Genomic DNA, 19966 nt, shown 5'->3' with positions numbered 1-19966 from the left:
AGACTTTCTCCATCACCTTTGCCTAATGATATTCTTCTCCTTTTATAGTCTTAGGCCTTACTCAATACCATGGTCCAAAACCATTTAGAAGCAATACTAGGGACCCAATACCTGGGTTCAACACTTCGGACGCAATACCAAGGTCCAAAACCATAGGTCTAAATACCACGGACCCAAAAAAAGCTTTCCCACATGTACGCGCTTTTCCGTGCATGAATGTGTGTGCATATGCATACGCGACTTTTGATCAGCAATCCCGCGTGTATACACGTCTTTGTATATAGTGAACCTGTGTGTATAACCTACGTGTATACACTACTTGGTATATAGGGAACCTGCGTATATACGCGACTTGGTATATAGTGAACCTGCGTGTATACTTTTCTTTCTTCATTCTTTGTAGTTTGATCATCAATTCTTTGCTACTGACCTGCTACACTATGATATGTCATCTGTGTGAGTTGCCATCAAGGACAACACTTGTATCATAATACCAACAATCTCCTCCTTTTTACTTACTGGCAAAGCTAACTTTCCATACTGAGAATTGTCATCTTAATGAGGTGTCATTGTTCATTACATCTGAACTGATTCCTTTGAGCTGTCCTGCATCCCATGTATTATGTCACATCTGATATCTCTTCTGTGGTGAGTTGTTCTTCTACAAGTGGGTTGCCATCAAGTACAACACATGCATCATAATGCCAACAATCTCCCCCTTTGTACTTGATGGCAACAACCATACCAAGTCACTCTCCCCCTTTGACATCAAGGGCAAAGGGCGAACCAAGATATTCTCTTTCCTTGATAAACATTCCGCTGTCCATACTCCCCCTGAGTACCTACTGAAATCTTTGATTGAGCTCCCCCTTTGTATATGCCAAGGTGTAGCAATATGTCTATGCTCCCTCTGAGTACATGCTGAAATCTCTGCTCTGTTGAAGTGTGTTGTTCAAGCTCCCCCTGACTGTAAGCAAGGTCTGCAAGAAGATGTTCTATAAGAATAACATGACTCTATACAACATAAATGACCTTCCTATCACTAAAGACTCATACATATATCCATATCCCAACCAAGTGGGGATATACCAATATTGACTCATTCACCCAACCAAGTGAGGATATACCAATATCGACTCATTCACCCAACCAAGTGGGGATACATCAAAAGTTTACATATGATAAACAAGAACATTACATCATCCATCCCAGGCATAGTGGGGAAACCAACATAGGTCATTACATGACCTTAATAGTAAAAGAAGTACATGACATAGAGACAAAAATATCTAAGACAAGACTAGCAGCATCATCAATCATCAGCAACTAACATCAGCAGCATCTGTCAATCATCATTCAGACCAGCAACCATCTTATCAAGATCTGCATGATCCAAGTATCATCACTTGGGAACATCTGCATCAATCAACATATGTAAGTATCAGCCTATCATTATATAGGTAAGAACTCGTCATCATCTCTCCAACAATGCAACTTTGAGTAATCATCCATGTATCCATCACTATGTGTCTTGAGCTCAAGATCATTTGTCAAGACTCCTTGATAATATCAACAGCAACAATCCTCATTCACATGAAAGCCCAGAACTATAGGAATCCTACATCATAACTGTATTATAAGATCTTTATGCATCTGTCGACAACATCATATAAGTGACTCATCATCAAGTAATGAAATTGTGTATTCAATCTTTGTACTTCTCCTTATCCTTACGTAAGCACCATATATGCATCATCAAAGAATCAACCACAAATCTGATCTGAACACCAACTATGTAACCCCAAGAATAATATGAGATTTTGTTATGGACAACTCATAACCATATCATAGCAAGATGTATCATTTAGCCATATAAGCATCATAACCAAGGACTACTAACCATAATTCCAACAATGCATTATTAAAAACATATGCTCCCCCTGAACCTATGCCATCTTGTTTACTGTAAGATCTGATTATGCATATATCAGCAAGAAATATCAAGGCATCATCATCATCAAGTTAGGATCAAAACACTTCTAAACATCTTACAAGTATCAAGACATTTCCACACATCATCAGCAGATTGTAACCATAATCAAACAGAGCAAATAATGAACTGAATCATATTAGACCCTTTTTCTTGAGCCTGTCCCTACTGCTTTTTCCTCAAACTGACATATACGCGACTGTGCAGTAACTAACTTGCGTATATACGCAACTTCCCTTTATGATACTTGCATATGAGATTTAGGACACTGAAGTTTTACACTTTCAGCTCCCTCTGAGTCTGCTATGTCTGTATATTGTGTTGTGCCACATCTTTCTGACTGTACTTCCTTCTTCTTCCATATCTTCAAGTGTGATGATGTTTTCTCCTTTCGGTATGGTGCTCATACTTTGTTCCTGCATTCCTTAGCTATATGTCCAAGCTTGTTACATGCATAACATCTCATATGTTTCATATTCCTTCTGTAGCAATCAACAGCTTTGTGACCAAACATATTGCAGGCAAAGAAATATCCCTTAAAGTACCTAGAACGTGATGATATTTCTGTGTGATGGTCTTGAACCATTCTTCTTCTGCATCTGGCTGCAACATGTCCAAAATTATGACATACATAACATTCAACATTATTCATCAGAGGAATAAAAGATTTTCTTTGAAGAATTATTTTCCTTGGCTGTTGATGGGGTTGACCTCTCATCTCCTTGTTGAGCATTTCAAATTTTGCATTAGAGTCCCTTGTCTTACTTTGTGAACTAGATTCTCCTTCAACAGATTCATGAAAACCAAGACCAAATTTGATAGCAGGAGACCTTTGACTACTAAGAATATCATCCAAGATCTTAGTACAATCTTGAAATCATAAGAGCTTATCCTTTTCTTCTAATTTATCTTTTAGAATATTTACCTCAACCTGATGTTGTTCCTCCTTTTCATGATATTGCTTCTTCATGTTTTCTTCAACTTTTCTTTCTTCTTCCAACTGATGTCTTAGTTCAAGAACTTCGTTTTCTTGTTTTTCAAGAGCTTGGAGTAGTTCTTTGTTCTACTTATTTGATTCTTCAAGATCTTCTTTTAGTGAGAGGATCATAGTTTCAAGACTTTCATAGTAACTAGATCTATCTCTGAGTTTCTTGATTGTTGTGCTTCTTTCATTGACTTCATTTCTTAATGATGTCACTTCATCCTGCAACTTTTGACATTGATCTTCCTTGTCCTTGAATAACTTCCTTACCTTGTTTCCTTCCTCTAGTTGAGCTTTTAGTTTGGTAGCTTCTTCTATGAAGGCACATTCCCTTTTGTTCAGTAGATCTTGTTGATCTCTAATTTTTTCTGTAAGCCTTTTAAATTTTGCCTCTATTTGATATCTTTCTTGCTCACCCATAAGAGAAAATTCAGTGGTTTCACTATCACTTTCATCATCTTCAAATGGATGGATAAATGTATCACCAGAGGATAACAAATTCATACCTGATAGTTCTTCATTCTGAAGTGATTATGAATCTGAAGTGCTTCTTCCACATATTCCCCAATCGATTCTCCCACTGTCATAGCTCTTCTGAGATGCCTTCTTCTTCTTAGGCGCTTTCTTCTTAAGCTTCTTTCCCATTGTTCTATGGATCTCCTTCAAGCGATCAAGCTTCTATCAAAGGACCTGCTCTAATACCAATTGTTGGAAGTAATACTGAGAGGGGCTGGGGGGTGGGTGAATCAATATTATCAAATCAACAATAACTTTTTCATTTCCATATTAGGATTCATATACGCTACTTCAGTTAAGGCAAACCGCGTGTATACGCAACTATGTGTAATGAAACAAGCGTATATCCAGTAAACTTATGATTCAGTTAGTTGATCCTTAATGAGTGCATCAGAACATTATTAACCATATGAACAGTAAATAGGAACAGTAAAATAGAACAGATTATCACACACAAGAAACACACATCAACACCATGATGTAAGGTGGAAACCCAATGTGGGTGAAAACCACCTGCTGCAAGTCGTCTCAATCTTCTTTTTAATAAGAAACTTCTTTTTACAATGGTTTTGTACTGGTGCAGTCTTATACCAGTACGCAGGCTTCTACCTGCAGAAGGCTTCAACCTTCTCTTGTTCTCCAAACTCTCCTGGAAGGGAGCTACAACCCCCTTAGCTCTTGTACTAGCCGATCCATTTACTAGTATGTAGGTGCCGGCCTACTGAAATGCTCCAACCTCTACTCGTTTTCCAGCTGCTACTGGAAGGGAGCTACCACCCCCTTAGATCTTGTACTAGCTGATGTACTAGTACATAGGTGCCAACCTACAGAAGGCTACAACCTTCTCTTTCTTCCTCCAGGTACCACGTTTCATACATTTTCAGACTGGATACTCTTGAAGCACAACACCATAATCTGAAGGCCACGTTTCATCCAATTTTCATACTGGACCCATCAATATCATTCAAGCACACAATCAATCAACACTAGCATCATCAATATCTGAATTACCCAATACTGAATCACTGAAACCCTGTCAACAAAATGTAGTCACCAGAACGCTGAGCAGAACACTAAACTCTGCAACAATATTCAGACTCAATTGTATCATCAAAAATCATGCATCAGAGTGCATATGCTACTTGGAAGTGTCGAACCAGTGTGTATACACAACTTCGCCAAAGCGAACCAGCGTATATGTCATCAATTACTTACTTATAACTTCGTTGCACTTCCTGACTTCAGACATTCCCAGATCATTACATATACAAGGATAATACATATGTTAGCAACCAGATCTAGTTCATCAGATCACATAAAGATAAGTCATTCTAATCCTGATCCATTATAGATCTCGTCCATCAATACTGAAGCTAAACATAATCAACCAATCTGAATATGCAAAATATTGACACCAATAAATAGTCATCAGAACTCATCAACAACCAGAACACCTGTAACTTCAAACATCATAGCTCATATGGTATACGCTACTTAGATGTATCTAACCTGCGTATATATGCGCTTTTACCATATTCAACTAGAGTATACATCTGTAAATAGTCATTCATGAGTTGGAGCTATTTCAACCTTAAGTTATACCCAGATCAGAACATTACATGCGTCAGTATACAAATCTAGAATAAACATGATCAAACCGTATAGAGATGATTCATTCCAAGCCATTAGATCCCGATCTATCCTTAGATCTTGTTCTCCATCAACCGCTGAGATTCCTCCTTAGCTCAGATCAAGCAAAGCATCATGAACCCATAACCTACATACTGGATCTCATACTTCATCAGATATTCAAGACTTTCTCCATCACCTTTGCCTAATGATCTTCTTCTCCTTTTATAGTCTTAGGCCTTACTCAATACCATGGTCCAAAACCATTTAGAACCAATACTAGGGACCCAATACCTGGGTTCAACACTTCGGACGCAATACCAAGGTCCAAAACCATAGGTCTAAATACCACGGACCCAAAAATAAGCTTTCCCACATGTACGCACTTTTCCATGCATGAAAGTGCGTGCATACGCATACACGACTTTTGATCAGCAATCCCGCGTGTATACGCGTCTTTGTATATAGTGAACCTGCGTGTATACAGTACTTGGTATATAGTGAACCTGCATATATACGCGACTTGGTATATAGTGAACCTGCATGTATACTTTTCTTTCTTCATTCTTTGTAGTCTGATCATCAATTCTTTGCTACTGACCTGCTGCACTATGATCTGTTATCTGTGTGAGTTGCCATCAAGGACAACCCTTGTATCATAATGTCAACAATCTCCCCCTTTGTACTTACTGGCAAAGCTAACTTGCCATACTGAGAACTATCATCTTAATGATTTGTCATTGTTCATTACATCTGAACTGATGCCTTTGAGTTGTCCTGCATCCCATGTATTCTGTCACATCTGATATCTCTTCTGTGGTGAGTTGTTCTTCTACGAGTGGGTTGCCATCAAGTACAACACATGCATCATAATGCCAACAAGTACCTCTGGATAATGACCTTTCATAAGCAGCTCTGGTTAAGAAAGGGGCACTGCCCTTATCTTCCAAACCATGGACCTCCTCCTCTTCTTCAAACTACTCTTCTTCCATGACTATATTCTTAAAAAGGGTCTTCACCCTTTTGTCTTCATTTGCATGTTTGGTTCTCTGCAAAATCTGCAACTGCTCTTGTGCTTCTCTATATGGATCTGGACTTGGAAGAGAAAAGGCACAAGGAGCTCCTAATTCCTCTAAATGCTACTCCGTTCTTAATCTAGAAACTTTAGAGGCTAATGACTCTATCATCCTGGTCAATTTGTCGATCTTAGGATCCGAGGATGATGAGAGCTCACCCCTCTGTCTTCTCCTATCAGCATCACCTCTGAGCCTCTTTGCAGCTATGATGTTTGATTCTACTTCAAAGGCTGCATCTTGCATATCAGCCAAAGAAGTACATCTTCTTTCTCTTAATAGGAGGCAGAACTAAGAATCGAAGGCATTGGCATAAGTGATCATAGCAGAAGTAGGGGTGGGTTTCACTTCATATGGTATTCTATTGTACATATGGTTGAATCTCTTGTTGAAATCGGACAACAACTCACCATTCTCCCTTAGCAAGTTCCCAAATTCAGTATGATAGTAGAGCAGATCTTTGTTATCCCCCCAATGCCTTAAGAACACATCATCTAAGGCCTCAATATCTGCTATAGACCTAGGGGTTAATTCTCTAAACCATTTTCTAGCTTCTCCCTCTAGGCTTTGGACAAAATCCCATATCCACACATCATCTTCATTGATATCCAGGTTATCAGCATATCTATAAAAGGACTCAAGGTGCTCTTCAGCTGTTACTCCTTCACTACCAATAAACTTAGGCATATATTTTTTATAATCTCCTACAGGCATGGAATTCAAAGCGACAAGCAAGACCAAAGGTCCATACCTAGCAGCAACGATTCTTTCTATTTTTGTGGGTGCTTGCTGGCCTGCCATGTCTGGGAAAGGTGAAAGGATACTGGTAGACTGAGTAGTATGGATCAATGAACTAGATAACAGAGACATAGGAATACGATGGACTGTATGGGATGCTTTCTTTGGACTGAGATTCAGAGGGGAACAAAATGAACAAGGAGCTTTATGAATCTCTGAAGGTATTTCTTCACTAACAGAGATACATGGGATTTTTAGGCTTACCTTATCCTGATGCTCCTTTCTGTGATATTTTCTTTGACTTGACAATCTTCTCAGGGTCAAGCACTGGGTCAGCAGGTGATTTCTGAGGATTTCTTTGAGTATGCCTCACAAACTGAGCCAGAACTGCAATGTGGAGTCGCCAAAGGTTGTTCTTCCTCCAATGCAGTCGCTAGATAGATGATTACAACTAGAAATGTGCCCAGACTTTGTCTATCATCAAAATCTGGAACTGTGTCGTCTCCCAGGGAAGTTGAGCTTCAAGCTTCGATCCCCAACAATGGCGCCAATTAATGTTATCACCCCAAGAAACTCTCCTAGGTTGTATCTCAAAGATGATTGGGAACATTACAAACCTAACTTAATGTTGGAAATGGATGAATGGAAGGAATGATTCTTGTTCAAGCCAGATAACCACTTCTACTATGCTTAACTCCAGACATGGGTGAACACCCCTAGACTACAAGGCTTTAGACCACCAATTACTCACAATTTGAGGATTAGGTGAATATGGAGAATACTGACCACACCAGCAGATGCACAGGACCCTGTGATGGCCGGTTGCAACCAGTAAAGAGGTCTGCAAATCTATTTCCTAATGCACAGACAGGATGACAACTCTCTGGCACTAAGTAAACAGAAACCTGCATAACACATTCAATGATACATATTAGACTTCAACACAGAGGTGGGATGATAGCCCCTCTAATGCTAAATATCAAGAGCACATGAACAAATGCATAACAGGCACAACCTAGAATAGAATAGAAGTGGAAAGTGAGCAATTAACAACAAAAGAAGCTTGTATTAGCTGAAAATGAAGACCAAACGCTGCAAGTATCAAAGTAGTTACAATCTCCAGAAGTTGAACCTTACATCAAAACAACAACCATCAATAATTACATCTGTGTTCTGGGTATATATAGAGTTTCATTACAAAGATATTTTGCTATTCTAGGCGTGGAGGGGTCATAATTGACCACCAACCGCTTTAATTGTCTGATGGAGTCTTTGCTACAATTAGTCTGCTTCAGTGAACGAATTTGATCTTTTCAGATGCTCTGCTATCCTTCTCGAACAGGTGGAGTGTCCTATGGATGAAGTTCCATAACTGCTGAATGCATTTAACTACTCGAGGCTTGTCCTTTTCCTTCTCAACCATACCGTTTGTTGAATGCGGTGGTTGAAGAGTAATTGCGTAGAATGGTGAAACACTGGCCACCTGCTTCCTTCAGATGCACGGGACAGGCTATGGACGCAAACGGTATGGCAGAGGCATGAGTATGACGGGAACAAATATCAGATGTTGGATCGCACAGATGAACGACGGATAAGGCACAACGGGAGATATTGGGAGAAACTAGAGCAGACAATCGTCAGCCGTTGGATCCTAGGCGGGCAGATCCAATGGCTATCGGGGGGAAAAGGTGCATGGGGAGATAATGCACAGGGACGGGCAAATGGCGGTAAGTGGTATGTATCGCACTACTTTTGGTGAGTGAGCGGTAAAGGCACACGGGCTCGCGATTCCATTAGAACTGTGACGCGTGGCAGACAGGAACGAGCAAAAACCACTTTATCGCGAGCTAACGCATAGGTAACTTGTGGGAGAGGGAGGAGCGAATGCCGTTGGATTGAATGAATGGTCGGCGAAGATATGTTGGCAGGAGGTATCGGGATGGATGAGGGCTGTTGGATCACATACGGGCGGATCAGACGGTGGAGGAGCGATCGCAATATCGCATGAGCGGAAGACAAGGGGGCGTAGCCGAATACACATGAATGTGATTGTGATCAGCGACTAAAGCCCGAACCTGATAAAGGAATTAGCTGCAGTTTATAATCATATCGGATCCAATAGGGGCAATCGGTAATCGACCATCGACGATGTTATAGACATGGCTTAAAACAGACCTCCTGAAAGCTGCGATTGCAATTGCGATTGCGGCGGAAGGTCATATGGGCACAGGTTCATGGGTTAAGAGCCCGGGGTTAAGGTTTGAAAGGGCGATTTTGCAGAGTTTATAGGAAAAATAGAGGAAATATAGCTGAAGAAAGATAAGCGGGATAGGGGTAGAAAGGATACAGTGACCAATGCGGAATCCTTCTGCGCACAACCAAACAGAGAAAGCCTGTCTTTGACCTTAGAAAATCATCGTTGTATAGCAGAGCTAACAAGACGAATAGGTACATGTAAGGGATGATATAGACCCTGTTCCTGTTTCTAGGCTTGCTGGTACAACAAAGCATGCATCCTCTTATGAACATAGCTACGTGTTCTTGCATCATGGGCCAATACGCATTCCTCTGGAAGTTAGCCACAGTCTTCCCTACACCAAAGTGCCCTGCAACCTTGAAGGTGTGAGCCTCTCTAATCAACTACAATTGATCACCTTTAGGAACACATAGCTTATCCATCATGTAGAGTAACCCATCCTGGAGATGGTAGTCAACGATGTTGTCTCCACCGTACACATGACTCTGACTCTGTAACTACTAATAAACCTCCTTGAAGTCCTCATCCTCTGAATATGCCTCTCTGTATGTGTCATGGGTGAATGGATCCATGTGCATAAGAGTTCCCAAATATGTAATCTTTGATGTGGGTGGCCTTGACAACATGTCGGCCAACTTGTTTTTGCTTCCCTTCTTATATTTGATCACCAAATGAAACTACTATAAAAACCCCATCCACTTGTAGTGCTTGGTCTGTTGTAGCTTATTTTGGGCCTACAAGTACTATAATACCTGGTGATCTGTGTGGATTATTGTCTCCTTTCCCATCAGATAGTGCTTCCACTTCTTCACAACTTTCACCATGGCATAGATCTCCTTATCGTAGGCAGGCTAGTTAAGAGTTTCCCCATGAAATACTTCACAATGGTAGCAAACGAGCCTTCCTCCTTGCATCAAGACTATTAGCACTCAAAATGAACCTCAAGGCTGAGAAGAGGAAATTCCGAGGTAACCACAAACTAAGCTTTTAATCTGGCATCTAGCCCTGCTAGACCAGAGAGGTCTCTCTCTTTGCCAACAAAACGTGGCTGCGATAACTAAATCTTAGGCTAGCTATGAAGAATAAGGATTTGGTTGAAAATTGTGGTTTGAAAATAGCAAGAGAAGGGACTATTGGGCTATGGATTTAGGGCTAGTTTCTGCTGGCAAACTTGGGGCAAAGTAAGCACAATGTACAGCCAGATTAAATATATAATGAGAGAAGAAAAGAGGGAAAAGGTCGCTGCCCTACAAGCACCAATCAGGGGATGGATCTATAGTGGCAACTTTAGAAGAAAGAGAAGCACAGAGTTACTCAACAGAACATCTAACGAAGGATGGATTCTAAAAAGATAACCACTACATCAAACAACATAATCAATGTAAAAGGAGCATCGTGTATGGATGGATTCCTAACACTTACCTTAGAGAATGTTGTAACCAAATTAGCATAAAAAACAAAGCATTGAAATGAATTTACAAGAAAAACATGCTGCACATTAAACACTGTGATGAATCCCAAATTTAAAGAGCAGAAAAAGCTGCATTAAAATAATATTCAAGGAAAACTTTACACAGTACAATGGAAGCCTCACTCTGCTGCAAAAATCCAACTAGTACACTCTGAAATTCATCAAATATATATAATTAGCTCATCCCTATACTAAGGGAGTTGAGCTCAACCATCTCTCTCAAGATAGAATTAGTTACATTAAATTTGGACCGAATTTCTGAAAATAGGGCTCAAAGATGAACTCGTATCTCTTGAACCATAACACCTGTTACAAAAATGAAAGGCGTTTTTGTAGATAAGGTCATTTTTAAGAAAAAACTCTCTCAAATTTTGGAAATTCGTTTCCAGTTGCTCGGAATCCGTGCCACAAAATAATATCTAAACAGGAAATCACTAAATATTTAAATCTGTAAAAATAGGTTGTAAAGATCTAGTCAAATATTCCAATTCATGACACCTGTGAATAAACTAAAAGAGGTTTTTGTTATATGGCTCATGGTTGAAAAAAAAATCCTTGGGTTTCTCAAAATTACTTTCCATCTGTTGTAAAATGGTGTCACACTACAATGACTAAAACAATAAAACAAATGCAAAATTTGTTTTGTTTTAATGTAGGCTTCAAATATCACCATATATCTCCCACATAGTAACACCTGTGCATAAATTGAAGGAGGTTTTTTTTATTTGGTATGTGATTGACAAAAACCTCTTTCACTTTTATAAAATTCATGTCCATTACTTCATAAACTGATTTTGTAGTAAACTTGTCCCTGTGTGTAGCAAATGACCTCAAAACATGCATAACCAAGAATCAATCATTCATTTCGATCATATGTTTTGATCTGAGAGCCGGTTTTGGGAGTGTGATATATTGTTGGAAATATTTTTTCGAGCTACTTTTGATGAATATGCTTAGGATATGATTTGCACTGAAACTCATGTGCAAAACATCTCTGAAAACTAGACATAGTAAGAGCCCATTTTGATCCCTGGTGACAGGCTACGAAGGCTGGAACTAACATTGGCCTTATTGGGGATGGCAGCTCCTTGGAGGTGTCAAGAACACCATAGACCAAGTGCCTCATCCATTGGGCAATACGGTCACAAACAACTGCAAACCTGAACAACTTATTCCAACAAAAAAACACACATACTGCAACCTGTACATTAGGAAACTAAAACAAATGCCGAAAATTGAAATGCTACTTTGGGCAACTTATTTATGTACAACCCTACCCTACTTTGCTGCAAATTACTAGATCAAGTGATGTTGTAATGCCAAATTAACCAATCAAGCAATTGTAGCAATGATGATGTTTGGCAGTGCTTGAAACATAACATAAATGTAAACGCTGACAACCATACATGCACAAAATGAGTGTGGTTGTGTAAAAGGAAATCTGGCTTGTTATTCAAACTGAATTTCTTTTCCATATATGATGCAACAGGATCAAAGAAACCAGACTCTGTTTGCTGCCCCATCTCCTCAATACATGCTTCCAGCTGCAAATTAATGCAAACATCCAAGGGCAACCTTACCTTTCCTTCCTTTTACTGGAAAAGGTCCCCAAAGAATGGGACTTGACGGTCCAGATCCTAGGATTGTATTTGGGCCTCCAATTCAATTAGATATTCTTTAATTTTGGTGGCAAACTCTTGCAAAAAATTGAGCTTAACTTCATGGCTACATCGACAAGACTTCAAATAAGAAGAAAGAGATGAAGCAAAGTTCTCATCTACCTCATCATCCGTGCACATATCTTCCCATTCTCTAAAGCCTTGAATAGAGGCCACCTCTATTTCGAATTCTTCCTCTTTCTCCATTCATGTTTCAAGAAAGATATGCCAAAAATCTGCAAATGACTTAATAGATCTAATAGGAAAACTTTTGATCCATTGTCTACATTTCCCTTGAAACGAATCATAGAACAATCTAATAAAAATATCCTCTTTTTTTACTCTAAGAGATTCTATAAATGTTTTGAAATTTGCTACATGTTTAAGAGTCAAAGTTAGATCTTCCCCATTGAATTTAGGGCCATTGCTCAAAATATATGCATCCTTTGGTAATTGATTAGGAAAACCAGGAAGATTAGAAAAATAGATACATGAATACCTTGAACAAATAGAAACAACATCTGAGTCCTTCATTTAGCGGAGCCACCATCAATAATTTGAAAACTCGGGATTTCGAACAAAGACAACACCCATATCATACCCACTTGCATCTGTCTCCACTTCAAAAGGTCACTTCAAGTTTGGTAATGCCGGAATTGGTGCTTCACTGATCTTCTTCTTTAACTCATCGAAAGCCTTCTGCTGACCTTTTCACCACTGGAAACTCTTGCCACTTGCTGTTATGGGATGTAGTGTTGCCACCACTGAAAACAAGGCTATGAATTTCCTTAGGTACTGTGTTTCCCCAATGAAACTCCTAACCTAAATAACATTAGTAGGCATCAACCATTTCATGATGACCTCCATCTTACAAGGATATATCTTCAATTCTCCTCCACCAATCACATATCCAAAATACACCAAGGACTGTTGTGCAAAATAACACTTCTTGAGATTTCCTAGAAGTTGGTGCTTCTTCAATGTTTCCAGCACCTACGTCAAATGTGAAATATGCTCCTCCCAGGTAGCACTATATACTTGTATATCATTCAAATAGATAATAAAAAATGAATCTATAAAAGAGCACAATACATCATTCATTAATCTCCAAAATTTAGCTGGTGCATTACATAGGCCAAATGGCATAACTAACCATGCATACAAACCTTGCCTGGTTTTGAAGGTGATCTTCCATGTATCTTCTTCTTTGACTTGAACCTAGTGTTATCCAGACTTCAAGTCCATCTTGGTGAAATACTCTGCTTGTTGCAACTGATCTAGTAGATCATCTATCATGGGCAGGGGGCATCTGTTCTTGAGCATGATTTCATTCAATGCCCTATAATCTATAAACATCCGCCAAGTCCCATCCTTCTTTGGCACAATGATGGTGGGTGTCCCACATGGTGATGTACTCAGTTGAATGACACCTTGTTCCAGCATTTGTTGCAACTGTTTCTTCACCTCACTTACTTCTATAACAAACTACTTGTACAACCCAATATTTGGCAATGGGGAGTCTGGCAATAGCTGGATCTCATGCTCCACTTATCTCTTAGGGGGCAACCCTTTAGGCTCTCAAAACACGTCCTTTTATGCCTTTAACAACTCCTCTAATTGTTTTTTTCTTTCTTAGTACACCCCTCTAGGGATTCCTTTCCCCTTAATGACTCCTCTACAGACTGAATTTCTCTTAAAAATAATAAAACATACTTATTGTTGGAACTGATCAATTTCTTGGCTTGGTTGGCACTTACCAATGAAATTTTCAACTTGCCTTTATGCACGTTGATGATGAACGATTTTCCATCCTTGATGAGTCAGTACTGGTTAGCTCTCCTCATGAATATTGCATCATGCATGTACATGTATGGACTCCCAAACACGACTCCACATACATCAATGGGAACCACATCTAGATCTACTTCATCAATAAAATCAACACTAATAGCAAATCTAATTTTGGATTGTTTTGTTACCTTTAGCTTTGCATCCTTATGTACCCATCCCAGTGGATATGGGTTTGGATGATCATGAACTTCCAACCCCAACTTCTTGACCAGATTTGCTGCAATGAGATTCTCCTGTGATCCTGAGTCAAACAAATCATCAATCTTCTTCTTTTGACCTGTATCTTTACATGGAAGAATTTGGTCATTTATTTCTCTTCCTGTTGTTGAAGGCTACTCAGATTCACCTCATTCTGCATTGATGTACAAACAATCTTCTCATCTACGTTCGAGTTGCTTTCAACTTGGTTGCTTGAATCAGTGGCCATGAGATTCTTCTTTTTATTATATTTCTTCTTGTTCTTCGGGTTTAGCTCTGGATGTAACTTCCAACACTTATCCTTTGTATGGCAATCAATGTTGCAGTGGTTGCTAGGATCTTTGCACTGGTGTGTTGTGGATTCCATCTTCTTATCTTTTCCCCCTTTTTGCTCCTTATTCCCCTCCTCAGAAGTGCCTCGTTGCTCCTTTTGCTTCAATCCACTGGATTGCGCTCTTTTTAGGCCTATGTTCTCCAGGTACTGTGCCTGTACACAAGCCTTGTTCACCATTTTGGGCTTGAACAACATCACTTGCTCACGCAAATGGTGATGCAGACCCCCTAAATACTTGAGGAGTAGATCTACGGTTCTTTGGAGAGATACCCAACATTATAACCATCTTTCTTAATTTTGTGGCGTACTCCTGCATGCTTTGGCCTCACTTTTTCCTTAAGTAATGCCACCGGATCCACTAGTCTTCCACATACCCAATGGGATAAAACTATGACTTAATGAGGGCTTTGAAATCCTCCCACTTAGTCATTGGAGGTTCTCCCTCCAACCTCAAGGTTTTCGCGTGGTTCTCCCACCAAGTCAATGTATGGCCCTCCAATTCCAGTCACGCAAATGATATCTTTTGCCCTTCCTCAATCTGATGAACATTGAAATAAATTCCAGTTGTTGGAACTAGTGGTTCAACTTCAGAGTGTCGATCTCACCATGGTACAACTTGATATCAATTTTTGCTTCCACTTTAAATAGGGATTGTGATTGATTCATGACACTCGAACTGGGTTGATCTTTTTCGGGCTCTTTCTTTGGCTGGTTCTTTGTTTCTCCCCAATCTTTTATCCCATGTTTAGATTTTTCCTTTGCATTCGAACCCTCGTCTTCTCCAAATATGCCCAACTTATTAATTACGGCCACCATGAAGAGGATTACATTGCGGTTGATATATGTGACTTGTTGTTCGTGTCGCGAAAACCTCACCTCTGTAAGATCACGAGGTTCATTTACAGGTTTGTCGCCCATGATTAAGGTTTTACGATATTTGACCCTGCCGACCTAGATCCCTAAAATATCCACAAAATACCTAGAGAAACCTGCTTTAATACCAAATGATCCATAAATTGTTGTGGATATTCCACAGGACAGTTCGTCACAACAAATCTCATAATATTATACTAAAAAATTGATATTCTACACTATTACAGTTTTATTCAACTTTAAGATTTGTAGGTTTAACTGTAATTAGTGCATGCATGCAAATATAAACTATGTAGAAAAGTAGAGAATGATAAATCAATCTCACACACACATAAGACACAAGATATGCTCTCTGGGAAACCTTTTCAGGAGAAAACCCAGCTAGAAGGTGAGACCACTTCACTCTCTTTCTCTATCTGGAAATATGGCTGCAGGTACAAAGAAACAATGCCTGTGGTTTGTGGGTTGCTACAGTGCACAGATGCTCTCTGTGTGCTTTACCCCCTATATCTCCTGGCAATCTTTGCTATGCTATGGAACAAAATTCTCTTGAAAAAATGGAATTCCTCTTCCTCCTAGTGGCCAGGTTATAACACAACCCGATAGCCTACTAGTGGTTAATTTTGACTACATAAAATCTTAACTAGAGTTACAAAATAGATTCTTCTAGAGTCATTTACATAACAAACACGTGGATATCCCCTTTTCCACGAATAATGGGGGTTGACGTGGCATCCTCCCGAACTATAGGTGTGATAACAGGAAGGTCAACTTCTGAGTGGCATAAATTTTGCATACGAACTCTGATTAACGCGATTCTTGCGCCATTGGAAATCTCTTTGTGTGTAGAATAACATGAAAAGGTGCTCCAATAAGGGGCAAATGTTTACCCCCAAATAACGTCATTTGAAGCCTCAAACCGCTCCCAGAAGGTTTTAGACCCCGTTTTTCCAAACTGGGTCCCACTAGTAAAAACAGTCCCATAAGATGATTCCTCCACTTTTTCGACTCCAAATGCATTGAGATGGATGACAAAAAATATAATGATCCAATCTTGATCATTTTTGAATGTGGCAATGTAGGTCTTAGAGGGCTTGAGATATCTGCACCATCACAAAATTATGCATAGAGACATAAAGCCCTCCTATTTCCTAATAAAAAGGAACCAAGACATAAAAATTGCAGACTTCGGGGTGAGAAAAATTCTGTCTCGGACATTGGATCCCTGCAATATGTATGTGGGTACCTGCTCTTACATGAGCTCCGAGAGATTCGACCCTGAGACCCACGGAAGAAGGTGTGACAAATATCCAAGAGAATTGGACTCTAACTAGGTCGATTGTTGTTTCTCTTCGTCGCTTTGGAGTGTAGCCATGAGAGGGTGGTGAGGGTATCATCTTAGGTAGTAGGGAGGCAATTCTTGGGAGAAAGTGTGTAATTAATAAAAATAGAAATTTCTCAACATTGATCGTTCAAATGTAGCATGTGTGGAAATAGAACCAAACTAAAGATCCCATGATGAAGGCCATTGAAATAAAGGCAATGTTGTTGTTGTTTGTAGTATGTACAGCCACATTTGCAATTACTTGGAGCCTTTCATGGAAGTGGCAACCACGTGGAGTGCATGCCGAAGTTTATATAGTTGTCATTTATGCCAATGTTGTAACCCATTGAACCCCAACCCATCAGGAAATTTTCCATAGCTTCGTGTTACTTCAAAGCTAGGCCTATCATTCTTCCTACATTGCATGCAAGATTAGAAACTATCTCCACACATATTAGGTCACGAGGCTGTAGGGTGAGTGACTTTCAATGCAGTGTTATTTTCATCACAAACAAAGCCACTGTTAATTGAGAACTTGTAAAGAATTTCAGAATAGTTGAAAGTGTGGGAGCAGGTGTAACAGATCTAAAGAACTAAGGTCATATGCTTCCTTTGTTCATTGAGTAGTGTAGATATTGTGTTATTGTAACTCCAAGAAGACCAATTTATGTGGAATGTTCAAAGTGGATGCCTTTCGAACTGTTATGGAGAGTGATGTGAAATCTCATTTCTTTGTTGGTGGAAAACTAGTTTATCATTTCATGTGATCCACCTTTAACGAGTACACGATTGTTGACCATGCCCGTGTTGTTAAAATAAATCTGAACGCTCCTCTCAAAAAATCACATTGCCTTATGAGTTGCGGAATAGGCACTAGTATATGAGCACATTCATCACCAATTTTCCTTAATTTCAATTAGTTTTTTATATTCCACTTAGATGTTTGGAGAGGAAAGAAGCTTTAGCATTGTGATTGTTTAATGTTATTGGTATCAGTTGATGATTCACTTTAATTCTTGGTTGGTTCATATATTTTAATTTTAATTTATTATTATTCACATTCACAAATAAAAACCTATTTGTGAGGGTTGAAGACACAAATAGAAGTATGATCACCAAATAATTCATCTTAAGGATATCAGATCTGCAGGTGTGGGTGAGTTCACTTCTTCTTGGGTGAATTTAGTATATCTATTTTCTTATCTATAAAAAAATACATTGGAATTATGAGATTTAAAATCAGTCAAAATTGCAAAGTTATTGGCATATTTGTGTTGAAAGCATTCTTATTGTTTTATTATTTTGGGTTCGACTTTGATGTGAATATAGCTATTGTGTTCTCAACGATTCCATTCAAAAGTATGATTTTCAATGTAGTGAGATTTGTGACTATGTTGTAAAGTGATTTTATTAAATATATTTTGAGAGTGATTTGTTAAATTTCCATAAGGGAAATCTGTATTCCATTAATCAAATATGATATTACATATATATAGGAGTATTGTCTCAAGATAGGAAAACTATCTTGGACACACAATCTGTTGGTTGAGAGAATATCTCAACCACACACAAATCTAGGAACATAGTTAGGAACAGACTCCTCTAGATAGAAATAATCACAACTGAGACAAGTAGGAATTACATATTCCAACACACCCCCTTAATGAGTACTTGTCTTGATATCAATTTGCAAAGTCTAGTTGTGGTCAAACATAACAAAAGAATATGTTGATGTCCATATAAAGGAGCAACCATCCACCAGAATGCATGGGTGCCAACCGCTGCAACCGCAATGTACTAGGATGCCCTTCACATACATGGTTTTGTCAACCATTATAACTACATAAATGTACATGTACATGTAAATTCCCCTCCAATATCATTATCATGGGTTTTATCAAATTAACCGTAACCATGCTTTGGATTTTATCAGATCACCCTCAACCATGCCACCAAGGGCTCTCAACCACCACGGCTCAACACGTCCACCAAGACTTAACACAGCCATGAAGGCTCTCCAACCACTCTGGGCCACAAATCTACTATTAAGGCACTTTAGCCAATCTAGGCCACAAACCTGCCACTAGGGCACTCCAACCACTCTAGGCTATAAACCTGCCAGTAAGGCACTCCAGCCAATCTAGGCCACAAACCTCCCACTAGGTCACTCCAGCCACTCTAGGCTACAAACCTACCACTAGGGCACTCCAGCCACTAAGGCTCACCAAAGACCCGACTCAACCAAGCTGAGGGTTTTCTCGGCTAACCCTAAACCATGCCAACTGGAAGCGCTGTCCCACTTCACTCTTACATGTGGTTTATGGCTTACCACAAACCGACACTACAAATACAAAGTGTTTTTTAGAATACCACGAAGTATATGGGGATACACATGCCTTACAAGGCTTACACCACAACTCCAACTTTTGGAGTTACCAGGTACATACATTACAAAGACCACTACAAAACATCCTAGACTTGTTTACTAATAAAATGTGTGACTCATAATACAACATGCTAGTGAGTCTATCCTGCAAACTCACACTAACTTACACAAACATTCATTGTGTTGTCCTTGGATCCTTTGCCACTTATGTTGGATATACCACACCATTCATATGCTGGAACAAACTATTTCCATCATAGACTTTGTACTTTTGAGTCTTGGATATACTGGTCTTGGATCTCTATACTTTCCCTGTCATCAATTAGAGTCGCGAATTCTAACAAAATGACTTCATATTGAAGTCGTGAATCTCAATATCCATACAAATTTTCAAGACATATTTTCCTTAAAAACAATATGAAATAAAAGCATAAGACATGATCTAAAAATGACTAGACTATGATTTTATGCATTAATGCAAAAGCACCAACACATAATATGAGTAAACTGGCTTTTCCTAATTTTTCCAGGTTTACAGAAGTATCCCACCTTTGAAGCACAATGGATATCCTCTCTACTTTTGCACAATTTTTCAAGGGCATGCACTGCCTTTAGCACCTCCATGTTTGCGCGATCGATACCAAGAAGCCCATTGGTCCATTCATTAGAGAAGCGACCATCTGGGT

The 19966-nt window shown here is 39.3% G+C and overlaps 1 pseudogene; it reads left to right on the top strand.

Annotated features, from left to right (window-relative positions):
• Positions 1-16904, top strand: part of LOC149201264 (mitogen-activated protein kinase kinase 9-like) — a 41614-nt pseudogene extending 24710 nt beyond the window's left edge.
• The last annotated feature ends 3062 nt before the right edge of the window (positions 16905-19966 follow it).

The sequence above is a fragment of the Pinus tabuliformis genome, chromosome 2_1, assembly GCF_031772625.1.
Source record: "Pinus tabuliformis cultivar Carrire ecotype Pingquan chromosome 2_1, CPIR1, whole genome shotgun sequence".
Classification (NCBI taxonomy): domain Eukaryota; kingdom Viridiplantae; phylum Streptophyta; class Pinopsida; order Pinales; family Pinaceae; genus Pinus; species Pinus tabuliformis.
The sequence above is the reverse complement of the archived record's forward strand: the minus strand, read 5'-3'. Positions and strand labels throughout refer to the sequence as shown.